The sequence below is a fragment of the Ochotona curzoniae genome, unplaced genomic scaffold (assembly GCF_017591425.1).
Source record: "Ochotona curzoniae isolate NIBS_2020 unplaced genomic scaffold, NIBS_Ocur_1.0 contig_2723, whole genome shotgun sequence".
NCBI classification, from domain to species: Eukaryota; Metazoa; Chordata; class Mammalia; order Lagomorpha; family Ochotonidae; genus Ochotona; species Ochotona curzoniae.
This window is the reverse complement of record NW_024465573.1, coordinates 6,033,055-6,046,181: the sequence shown is the minus strand read 5'-3', so window position 1 is coordinate 6,046,181 and position 13,127 is coordinate 6,033,055. Positions and strand designations below refer to the sequence as shown.

The 13,127-nt window shown below is 40.3% G+C and overlaps 1 protein-coding gene across 1 annotated transcript in view; it reads left to right on the top strand.

The window, feature by feature from the left end:
• Positions 1-3,189, top strand: part of SESN3 (sestrin 3) — a 63,670-nt gene extending 60,481 nt beyond the window's left edge. Inside the window, exon 12 of the mRNA XM_040976820.1 lies at positions 1,835-3,189. The gene's annotated coding sequence lies outside the window, so the exon portion shown is untranslated. The remainder of the gene's footprint in view (positions 1-1,834) is intronic.
• The last annotated feature ends 9,938 nt before the right edge of the window (positions 3,190-13,127 follow it).

The window sequence follows — 13,127 nt, the reverse complement described above, 5'->3', positions numbered from 1 at the left end:
CCTTTCACTATCCAAGTCACCAGCCACCTGCTCAAAGTCACCAGCATTTACTTTTCTGAGTTACTTTTGCTCCATTCCATAAGAATATGGTTGTATCCAAACTCCCTCTCAATCCTTTAACCAGTGTAGCTATACTCGTTTTGACTAACCTTTGCCCTAGACACTGTATAATCTTGTGCACCCCATATTGTTCTCCCCTTTCCCAGCTGCCAAAATGTCTTGCTCTCCTCTACCTCATCCCCAAAGAGCCTATAAATTCAGAGTATCCAGCCTTTTCATGGATTCACTCTCTGTTATTCAGTAATACTACTTCCATAGTTTAAATAAATCATAAAAGATTTTTTGCCTTTTATCAAAGTAGTAATCTATATTTATACATGATACAGAAATTAAGCTATTTCTACCATGCAGAATTTAGCAGTTTGCAAGATTTTAAAGTGATTGAATTGCCATCGTTAACTTGAATCTATATTAGGTGAATATTGGTGTTAGTCCAAGTTATTTGAATGTAAAGTTAAATTCTCTAGCTGTCCAGGTTGACCTGTAACCCTTCAGTGGAACAAGAGGTGTCTGGCATGCAAACTGAGTGGTGTTTCAGACATTCACTTTGCTGGTGTTTCCTGTAGGACATTTAGATGGTCCAGCTAGATCCCAGAAGTACATCTGATTTATAATAGAGATAGAATATCACAAAATTGACCTTAATAGAGTTTAAACAGACTTAAGTGGGTTAGACCAAACTTCTAGCCCCCATCCCTGCCCTGTTCACATGGGAGTAAATGTTCTATGGGATGAAAAGAAGGGAATGCATTGACTTTGTAATCTTTATTTCCCTACCTGCACTTCAGGTATGTCCAGATAGTATCATTTAGGAAGAGGAAAGGTAAAGAGGAGAAGGACAGCAGCAGTTCCTCTCACACCTATTTGCACATGGTCGTGTTCAAGATGTGAAGGAATGTCAGGTTTCCAACATGGACCATGCTTATCTATAGATGACTTAGAGATAAGCACTTTATTTAAGAAATATACAGATTATTCTGATGTATGATAGTATTTGGATATTTTCCATTTCATTTTTGAACTCCACTTGACAGCAGTGTCCAGTAAACACCTTTAGAGGGCCAGGAATAAATCAGTGGCCTAGTTTAGGAAGCAGACTTAATGGACACTGAAGAAATGGCTTTTTATTAGATCATATGTCATGAAGTATTTATCACAGCATTAGCTTAATTATGACTGTACCAATATGAAGTCCAGATCTGGTAAAGAAAAAACATATATAGAGAAAAATAGAATGACTCCTTTGAATTCTTGTGGGAATCTTGGAAATAATGTAGTATACATCATGAAATAGCCTTTAAAACAAATGTCCCATACAATTCTTAGGACAACATCAAACAGTAAATCTAAACATAATGAGTATACTTCTCAGTATGTAAATTTTGCTAAACAGCCTATTTTCTCGAACCCCCTCAAGTTAACCTCTTTTTAAAAATGAATGTATAATTTTTACACTGAGTATCTAAGAGGGAAAGAAAATCTCTGGTCTTTAAAGTAGTGTCCATAAATCCTGATCAGTTAAGTGCAGACATTATGATACATAATAAAGCTAATTATATGTCTTTCTTAATCAGCTTTTGCTAAATTTTGACTAGCTCTCCCAAATCTGATAAGGAAAGATCAAAAAGTAAGATCCAGGAAAAATATCAGTTGGGTGGACAAAAAATTTCCTTTATATTGTAGCTTTTTTTTTTTTTTTCTGAATTGCTTGGGTTCTGTAAATTAAGAGTTAAATGGTACCCTTGTTTGCCAAGGAAAGTAATCTAAACTCTAGTGAAATATTTGCTTTGCATTCATATCTTCTTTAAAGAGAAAAATAAAAAATTTCTCCTTCCTCTTTCTTGTCACTCTTTTCAATCTGAAATAAGACAAACATGGAAAGCAAGCCACTTTGGCAGTCTTCTCAATGCTAAAAGACTAGGTACATCCATGTGCACAGTGTAATCAAGATAAAAAGAACCCTGTCAGGTCCACTTGGAACATGGCCTTGCTACTTACATTAGCTCCTTCCACGTGAAAACAACTTTCTTGGTCATGGAAGAACTGGATGTATCTTTAACTTATGAAATAGGATTTGAACTTGAAAACTTTTTTTAATCCTGATTTTGCAGGGCAGCTACAAGATGAATGTATATATATTAAGACTTTGTAGCTGAATTGCACACGAAATCAGATTGCCAACTTCTTGAACTTCACTTTTAGACATCATTTTACCCTTAAGTTGTGAGTGATATATGTAGCATGCTGTGAAATGTCTATTATAGTTCTTTAATTCATCAGTATTAATACAGAATTATCTTTTGCGTTTCTTGGTACTTTTTATTCAATGTAATCAGAAGCTGTGATGTTTTGCCTTTGTAGTCCTGTGCTTTGTTACTGTAACTGTTTTTGTTTTTTACGAAGCACGTGACATTGGACTAATGTAAGGCAGATGACGTGATCTTTAAGACTGCTATATATATCAGTCTCTTACTATAAGATTTTAAATTAGAATAAGCTTTTATCAAATAGATCATTGATGCAATCTAGGATTCACACCAGTTTCAGTGTCAAAAGACGGTCTTATATTTATAGTTTCAGTTCTGAAAATAGGAAACTTAATAAACAGCCACTTTAAACTTGTTCTGGCAGAGCGGACCCTGCTGTAGCTGTAGTCTAAAGTAGTTAACCATATAAGCCTATTCAATTCTTGATGCCCTCCACATGAGTCAGCAGTAAAGGAGCTTATAGAACCCATGAAAGCTTTTTTTTAAATGTATAACTAGGTTTTATTTTTCTTATGTTGCTGATTTTATAGTTCTGACTAAAGCTGACCTGACTGGATCAGTTTATGTGTAATATTCTAGTGCTTCAATGTCTTTTTTGGAGGGATGGGTAATATTATTTGAACAGATGCGGAAGGAACTGTTAGTGAGTCAAAACAAACACATCTGAAATAAAGGAACTGTGTGTATTAACATGTTAACAACAATTCATAACTGCACTTTTTATGACATTTTGAAAATCTATTTATAGGTACAAAACAATGGGTTTTGTTAAACTGTATCACATTTATACTTGCAGAAATTTATTTCATTGTTCTTAGTAGGAATTTTATTGGTTCAATAAAATTGGCAAAACTGAACCCAATCAATTGTTTGTGGTGTTTATTTGTTGATATTGGTGTATATTCTTGCCTGGATTAGTTACTGCTTGATTATTGAGGCACAGAACTGTCAGAATTATATTATCTGTCCATTTTATTATTAACCCACACCTTTATATTGATGTTTAAAAAGATTTATTTATTTTTACTGGAAAGTTAGATATACAGAGAGGAAAGACAGCCTCTGATTTCGCTCCCCAGGTGGCCACAAATGGCCAGAGCTGAGCCGATTTGAAGCCAGAAGCCAGGAGCTTCTTCTGGGTCTTCCACACAGGTGCCGGGTCCCAAGGCTTTGGACCATCCTCGATTGCTTTCCCAGTCCACACAGAAGGATCTGGATGGGAAGCGGGGCTGCTGGGATTAGAACTGGCGTCCATATGGGATCCTAGCTTGTGCAAGGCTAGGATTTTAGGATTTTAGCCACTAGGCTACCATGCCAGGCCCTCTATTAATATTTCTTGCAATCAGTATTAATTGTGATAATGTAAACTAAGTAAAATATGATAATTGTTACCTTTTAAAATCTCAGTTTCGATCTCTTAGGCAAATTAGTTTTATCATCATCTCTTGTTGACCATAACAGTAATTAAATGGGGAAAAGGAATTAAGCATGAGGCTAGGGACTGTTTTTTTTTTTTCACATCCTACTTGCTTTCTCATTTTAGAAGTATTCTAACCTTTCTGAACCTTGCTTTCCAAACCACAGTCTGGAGGAAGTAACATATCATGGAAATGTTTGTTTGAGAATTAGATGAATACACTCATGTGTCTGAAATGTGCGCTAGAGTAATGAGTTTGAACAGATAAAAGAGCCCTGAAAAGAGTATTGTCCATGGAAACAAAGTAGGAGAGTGAAGATCATACATTTGTAATGAGAAGCAAGGGTAAGATTTTTAAGTAGCAATGTAAAATGGACCTTGGAAAGCCATATGTGCTGTGCAAAGTCCTTTATGGAAGATTTTCCAAGGAGAGTCCTAGCTTCACGTTTCTCTTAGTTCACTTATGAAAATTTACACCTGAGGTAAGAACTTTTCCTTTGTACTCCATGTTCACTTGTAATGGAGGATCAGAAAAACAAAAGGAAGCAAAACAAAAACAAAACAAAAAAGAGAAAAACCTAGTTCCTGGATGATTAGTATTTTTCACAGAAGAGACATAGCGAAGAGATGGAGGCGGTGCAGGGTCGAACAGGTCTAACTCAGCCAGCTGTCCAGCCCTTGCACAGCTTCTCTCCAGCGCAAAGTGCGGCTTCTCCACAGCAGATTATCAATCTGTTAGCAACTTTGAGCCATTTCTTTTTTTTGTTTTGTTTTGTTTTAAAGATTTATTTTTATTATTTTTTTATTGGAAAGGCAGACACACAGAGAGGAGAGACAGAGAGGAAGATCTTCCGTCCGATGATTCACTCCCCAAGTGAGCACAACGGCCAACGCTATGCCGATCCGAAGCCTGGAGCCCCCTCCGGGTCTCCCACGCGGGTGCAGGGTCCCAAAGCCTTGGGCCGTCCTTGACTGCTTTCCCGGGCCACAGGCAGGGAGCTGGAAGGGAAGCAGGGCCACCGGGATTAGAACTGGCGCCCATATGGGATCCTGGGGCGTGCAAGGCGAGGGCCCCAACCACTTGCGCCACCGCGCCGGGCCCGAGCCATTTCTTAAAGTAAAATTCCATGTTTCAAGTATGTGTGTGTTATGTGTGGTGTGTGTATTTTCCTTGGACACAGATGATCTCCCTAATAGCCACAATACCTTAAAATAATTAAAATCTTCAATTCACAGATGAGGAAATTGAGTGCTGAGAGTTGGCCCCTGGAGTTGGCACAGTGGGGATCTAAATTGCAGTCTTTTGATATCCTCTTCCCATCTTAATTCAGCCTATGTCTTGCTTAATGATAAAAATGACCATGCTATCCATACAATGTTTCACTAAACAGTGAAGGAATAATCCTGTCTGGCTAACTCACAACATTTTTTATTTGAAAGAATAGATTTGGGTACTGGTATGATGGCATAGTAGCTTAAGCTTCTGCCTGCAGCACCAGCATGCCATGTGAGTGCCAGTTTCAGTGTCAGATGCTCTATTTCTGATCCAGTTCCCTACCAATGTGCCTGGGAAAGAAGTGGAGACTGACATAGATCCTTGGGTTACTGTATCCACATAAGAGATCCAGAAGAAACCCCTGGCTTCTGACTTCAGATTGGCCCTATTCGGACCACTGCGGTCATTCGGGGAGTGAACCAATGGATGGAAGCACACACATTCTCACTCTTCCTGTGTGCCACTCTTCTTTCAAATAAAAAGACTTTTAAAAAGAATAGATATTTCTCTCTTAAGAGAAAATGGATGTAGTAAAGCTTACAAATGCCTTACATTTTTAATTTTAGAACCATTCTAGTGTATAGTGAAAGTTAACAAGTCACATTACAGTCTCTAGTGCATGTCCTTATTGTCAAATGCGAAGAAAATCAATCTTAGAAAATTATTCTCCTGTGCTTAACATATTTCAAAACATGGTGAACCTGAACTTCTCCATCACCAAGTTCATTAAAGAGAATTTCAGGCACAAATTTTCAATCCTTCTTCATGAACTGACCACCTCCTAAGTTAACATAAATAAATTCTACATATTTCAAAGCCTATCAACTTTCTCCTTTATTTGTGCAAAGTTGTATAATGCCCACTTCTTGTATGGTACTTCCCAATTTTTTTCCCATTACCTATCTTTACCTCCTGCACTAGTATTGGGAAAACCAAATTTCTGGATATTTTAAGTGATTTTCTGAATGCATTTATTTTTTAATGCCCACTATAGAATCAGGTTGTATTTCTTTACTTGAGAAGTAGAGATACAAAACTTTTAAAGAAACACCTGAAGTAGCAAGGGAAAGCAAGGCTTTGTGCGTCACCAGATTACTTTGCCAGTGCTGGCCTTGTGGCTAAAATCGAGGCAAATGTGCACAAGTGCTCAGGAAACCACAGTGCATATCTGGTCCAGCACTTCCAACATACATATCCCACAGTAGAGTTCCTGGGTTCAACGTCAAGCGGCAGCTGTAGGCTCTAGCTTCCTGCTAAGGCACACCTTGGGAGGCAGCAGCTGATGGCTGAAGTAGCTGGGTTCCTGTGGCCCACATCAGAGGCTTGAGTTGGATTCAGTTTCCTGGCTTTGGCCCCCAAAGCCCACAGAAGCAGTACAGTCATCTGGGAGATCCCTCTTCTGTGCTGCCCAAGAAGCATGATCAGGCTCTGATTATTAAGGAGATACTGCTTTTCCGAAGTGGGACCCAGCACTGAGCTGAAGACCCCCCAAAAATGGCTCCACTATGAAACCCCCTCACTCTAGGTCACCTGTTTTCCAAGTGGATAAACATACACATTTTAACTCCTAGGCTTCTAGGCCCTGCGTGGTCCAACCAAATTTGTCTTCTAACCAGCAGTTTTGCATGTGAGCTCTCCATGCCACCCTCTGATTCTCACCCTGCCCCCAGTCATCCCTTCCAATAGCACAATGTCTTTTTGGCTACAAGAACACATTTCAGCCATCCTGTAAATGTTTGCTTAAATATTACCTGTTTTAAAATTCTTCAATGGTAAAAAACCCACAAAAGTACACTGTGTTCTTTATGTGGCATAGAGAAAAAAAGAGTAGCAGTTAAAGTCAGGCAAGAATGAGAACAGTGCTATAATTTCTGTGGTTAGATTTGGACAGAGTGCTTTATTTTTGTAAAGGCTCTTTCTCTTTCTTTATTTTTTAAAGATGTTATTTTTTAAAATTTGAAATGCAGTTACAGGGACAGACAGCAGGAGATAGAGATAGGAAGAAAGATTTTCTATCTGCTGATTCCCTCCCTAATGGCCTCAGTGACAGGGACAGACTGCAGGCAAGAGCCAGGAGCCTCATCAAGGTCCCCCATGTAGGTGCAGAGGCCCAAGAATTTGGGTCATGCTCTATAGCTTACCCAGGTATATCAGCAGGGAGCCGGACCAGAAACAGAGCAGCCAGGACCAAAATCGGCATCTCTATTGGGTGCCAGTATTGCAGACTGCAGTTTAATCCACTGTGCCAAAACAGTGACAACCTAAGGCCTCTTTTTTTATTAATAATTCTCTAGAATGAAAATAATATCCATCTGCAATGTTATTACAATAAAATACTATGAAAGTATTTAAATTGCATCAGTCATAAATGATGTGTATTTTATTACCCTGTTATTTTCTATTTTGTTTGCTATCCTACCAATGCCGCCCTGTTTTTAATACACTTCCCCTTTCTTAAAGACAAAGCTGACATCTTCTTATTACTGTTTTCTGCAATTAGTAGATGAGGAAATTTAGGAGCCATAAGACTAGATAATTTGTTCAAGACCAGAGAGTTAACAATAGTGGAGTTAAGGTTTGAATTTATTCTAGGATCTCTTTTCCAATACCCTGGTTGACCTGCTTTGTTTTATACTGGGTTCAGAAGTTAAATGAGACCAAAGTTTGTTTAAGATCAGAGGAGAAGGACTGGAAGGCAAGTGAGTGACATAGCGAAGTGTTTGATGTCCTGCAGGGATGAATTTGGTGCACAAAGCCTATACTAACACGCCTGGACTACTGTGACAGGCAGATGGCCAAAGTTTATTATTGCCAGCAGCAGAATTTTAAAAACACATTGTCAAAAAAGGCTCGCTGGAAATCAAGAAGGTGGATTGAGGTAAAGACATGTCTAAAGAGATGGAGAAACATCTGCTAGGGTGAAGCAGAGAGGGCACATTCCAAGAACTAGGATAGGACAAAACAGCAGCAGAGGGATATCTGAAGATTGACAGACACGGGAAAGCAGTGGACACAATGGTGTGCTGTTGCCGTAGCTGATAGCCCAGCAGCATTCAGCGAATGGTAATCTGAACTGCACTGGCAGCCAGAACTCCACCAGCAACAGGTGGGAAGGGGCATTCACTGGGAGCTCAGGAGGTGAACCCAGACAAAAAAACTGCCTGTCCTGTTTGATTTGACAAGGAGCAGAGAGAGAGCAGCAGATCCCAGATGGGCAATATGGAAACAGGGTGGATTTCACAACCCAGTCAGCCCTCTAGAGCTGAATTAGGCACCATTTTGATTAAGGAGGCACGAGCTATGGACAGCACTGCACATATGAGCTGGGAGTGAAATCATTTCTGGCTCAGTGAACTGCAATAATGTGGCATCCTATTAGTTCCACCCAAGAAGGGTCTGACTAACCCTCAGACCTGACTGCCAGCAGATCAAGAACTCTAGTAGTGGCACATCAGGTGCCATTTCTTACAGTGTGGTAAAGAATTTAAGATTCAGGAAACAACAGTGAGCTGCATGTGCGCTTAGCTCAGGGAGAACTCCCTGAGCTCAGTGCATTGCACTGGTCCCACAGGGAAATAATACCAACTATGGCAGCATATGAGTCAAACTAAGTCCGTGTGGCCCTCAGACCTAAAAGCCAACAGGTTCTGGCAAGACCAGCACCACCAGCAACCTAGCTATATAGGACACCTAGTGTCTCCCTAATCTTGGGACCTGCTCCAACAGAAAGTGGGAGAAAGGTTGTACAGAAGGAAGGAAGGAAGGAAGGAAGGAAGGAAGGAAGGAAGGAAGGAAGGAAGGAAGGAAGGAAGGAAGGAAGGAAGGAAGGAGGGAGGGAAGGAAGGAAAATCCAGAACCTCTTGAAGTGGGAACAACCTAGTAGATTTGGTCCAGGACCAAGAACCTACATTTAAAAAATACAAAAGCATCTGGGGTATCAAGGTAACAATTGCCAGACTTTGAGGGAAAACAGTTTACAAGAAGAGCTTTAGGGCTTTGAAGGTTAGTAAATTTAATTTAGGTGCAAAACACAGAAGAATAATGAAAGATTTTGAAAAGAAGTAGAGGAAAATCCCAGTGGCACAATGTGTTAAGCTACTGCTTCTGATGTCAGCATTCCATTATAGAGCACTGAGTTCACTTCCAATTCAGTTCCCTCCTAATACCTGTGAAGGTAACGGAAGATGGTCCAGGTTCTTGGGTTCCTTCCACGCATTTGAGTGAAACTAGTATGGAGATCTTGGCTCCTGGCACCTGCCTGCTCCAACCCTTGCTGCTGTGGGGAGTTAACAATAGATGGAAAATCTCTCTCTCTCTCTTTCTCTCTCTCTCTGTTTATCTCTCCCTTTCAAATAAACAAATACATCTTTTTAGAAATTGCCTCCACCAGAGAATCAGCCCCTGAGCTTCAGATATAATTAGTCTGAGGTGCATACAAGACATTTGATTTTGAAAACTTCTCCTGATGATTTCCCTATGCAGTATAATTGAAGAGTCCTTACTCAAAATGGTGCTTTTTACCCCACCAATGTTGTATCTTCCCGATAATGGAATGAACTGCAACTATGTCTCCCCAAACTGGTCTGCAGGGAGAATGAAGAGAAAACTGTCGCATAGATAGATGATAGGTAGATAGATAGATAGATAGATAGATAGATACATACATACATACATACATAAATCCCAGGTGTTTGTAAGAGCACAACCTTCCTGGGAGAGTCTCAGAAGTGCTATGAATGTGAAAGAGAAGTGTGCGTCCTTTTCACATGACCCCCAGCAGTAAAGAGCAGTGTCCCCACTCACTGAGAACACCTTTGTGTGTTGAAATCTTTCTGCGTGCAGTGCACACTTACATGAGTATGATTTGAGTTACACTGCGATTTTTGTAATGACAATTTTCCTCGTAACTTTTCAGTAGGAACATTCTCTTAGAATTTTAAGGTATTTCTGGAATGCATGGTTTTCTTGTGACATGCAGTATTCAGCAGAAATAAGGCCTGGCAGATTCTTTAAAAGCTAAATGGACTATAGGAGATTATAGTCTAAGCTATGACTATTAGGCCTTGTTTCTAAGCATAAAAATCTACAGGAAGGTCTGCTCTGCTAAAAATAGACATTCTTGGAAACTACCATGAATTGCTGAATCAGAAGGAAGTTGTAAGGGGCTCACATAATACCCCTTTTTATAAGCTTCCCACACAAGATTTTATATTCTTAGCAATATACCAAACTCCTTTGCGCAACCATATAGCTTTTAGGAACAACCTCTCTTTAGACAACATTGTCAATTGCATGACCTTAGTCCTACCTTGACCACCTACACCCTCTCTCTATGTTCCATATATAAAACTGGGAAACCACAGAAGTTTCACAATGTTACTAACACAGCAAATCAAATGGAATTCAGAGCAACATGGGTTCCCGATGGTAAAAGTGAACTCCCCATCCCAAAGCTGTGCTGGACTTCTGAGATGGAAAATGCTGGAATGAAGTTTCTCCCATCAAAAGGCAAAAACAGTCTTAGTACATTTCTGAGTTACTTTTCAGATAGGTTGTACCAATTGACATTCCTACCAGTGCTCTTAGGTTACTGCTCTCTGTGGTCACAAGCACTTCAGACAAATAGCATCTCCTTCATGTGTCTTTCCAGTGCTGGCCTTGGTGACATGAGCTAGAAATACTCTGTAGCTGGAGTAAGGACTCACTGAGGAACGAGACTTGGGGAGTCAGGGGACTCGCAAAGCAGAGAGTGTTCTCATTTAATTAAAGCAGAGAAGTGTGGCTGCTCAACCTGTCCAGGGTGTGGCAGCACTGAAGCCTCCTGAAACTTAGGATGAGTGATTCCTTCCTTGATCTTAAGATGAGATTGGGTTGATGCTCCTGGGGAATGGTCCACAAGTGGGGTACAAGTCATGAGTGGGAAGGCAGCAGGCCAAAAGTTTTGGGACCAGTTCAAGGGCTGCAGATGTTTAGTTTGGCTTCAGGGACCAAGTAGAGCATTAAATGAAACCAGGTGCACTTCTGTCCTCATAGCTTCCTTGTGCTGTCACAAAGGCTTATATTGCTTGTGGCTGTGCCAACCCACATTCCCCTTCTCAGAAAATAGGGAATTCTAACCAACTGAGCATCTTGTATGTAAACAGGATTCTCTAAACAGAGCTCTACCGATTGGGTTCTGTGGCCCAAAAGGATTCAAGGAGACAACCAAAATGAATTGATGGCTCAAGTATTTAACAATTTTTTTTCTAACAATTTTGAAACAGGGACTCTTAAACCTGTGTAGTGGCCCTTGCCTCAGCACTGCTTCTGGCTATATAAGAAGATTTGAGGTTTATGAGCAGGAAGAAATGATTTCATTAAAAAGAGCCATACTTTGAGTCATAGATTCTGTAAAATTTATACAAGTCTTGCGTAGATTAGGGAACACCTTAGGTATTCAGCTTCAAGCCAAAAGATAGTATGTGGGCCAAATAGTGGCTTGGGCTGCCTCTGATGACAGGCTATCCCTAGAGGCAGGGCAGCAGCAGAAAAGACTACCCCTCCCAACATTTGGTTTAGTGAAGGTGTGTGAGTTTTTTATAAGCCAGAAGACCAGGAGGTAACCAGACCTCAGCTCTCTTGAAGAAATACTATTGAAGAAGGAACTTGTTGGAGTGAGGTGCTGAGGCCTGCTGTGTTGACAAGAGGTCAACTAGAGAACACACCTCCCAAGTCAGCCTTCTGTACCATTCATGTTGCACATGTGTTCAAAGCAAAGGAGCTTCACGGTTATTGTAAGCTGTGGCAGAATTTTAAACTATGCATTTGTGTGTATGTGCAGGTGTGTGAGATGAGGGGTGGTTAGTTATCATGACATGATCAAATCTGCAGTTCAAGAAAATCGGCTAGGTCCTGAAATATAGAGGAGGAGCAGGATAGAAGTGGGAAGGCAAGTGAAGGATTCAATCTGCAGAAATGGTAAGAGGTAGACATTTTTGAAAGATAGGCACAACCTAAAAATCAATGGGGGTTGAGTGCTTGATTTAAGTAAGGGTAAGCAATAGCAAGTTTCAGGATAGCTCTAGGTTTCTGGTTTGCCTTTCTGCTACCTGATGAAGGCATTTACTCAAAGATCACTACAAAGGAGCCAACCTCATGTGTATTTACTTGGTAACTGGGTATTTGAGAGGCCTTTAAGACAAGCAGAAGTGCCAAGAAGGCTAATTGAAGCTTTATGTATAAATGAGAAGACTTACGAAGAAGACTGAGAGATGGGAGGTAACTTGGAGCGAGCTTTGAGACGTCGTAACATCTAAAGGGCAGCAAAAGGGGAACGCATGAGGGCCAGTGAAGGAGCTGGGAAAGGAGCTGCAAGTGATGCATAAGAAAAGACCATGTGCTACACCTGTCCTCACTGCTGGCCACAACAGGGAATGAAATGGTAGTGGTTCCTGCCTGCATGGAGTATCCGGGTGGTGGGGCGGGGTGGAGGGTAGAGGGTGGAGTAATAAGGAAGAAAAGCACAGGATTCTAGAAATATGAATTGGAACATAGGGAATGAGTTGTGGGGCATTGGAATTACAATTGACCCAGGATAAATGCCATTGGATCCCAAGCATTTCCTAACCTCTGGCATTACAGACACCAGTATATGATAAATATGGGAAGTGTTTGTAAAAGGAGAATTTTCTGGTGCCCTTTGCTCATTTCCCCTTTGGGGTCCTGTCCTTCACTCCTTAACTGTTTCCCAAGAGGGAGTGAAGATTTAGAATCCTTGATGAGGGAATATCTCCCCAAAGAAGGAAGAGCTGCAGAATTTGAAAAAAGAAAAGAAAGAAAGAAAGAAAGAAAGAAAGAAAGAAAGAAAGAGAGAGAGAAAGAAAGAAAGAGAGAAAGAAAGAAAGAAAAAAAGAAAGAAAGAAAGAAAAAAAAGAAAGAAAGAAAGAAAGAAAGAAAGAAAGAAAGAAAGAAAGAAAGAAAGAAAGAAAGAAAGAAAGAAAGAAAGACAGAAAAGAAAGAAAAAGAAATACCCTGGCTGTCCATGAATGGGTTGCAGAGAAATCCCTGGTCCAATTGAAAGATGTTTGGGCTGTTGTCCAAGGGCTGGCAAACTATACGACCTGCTCTG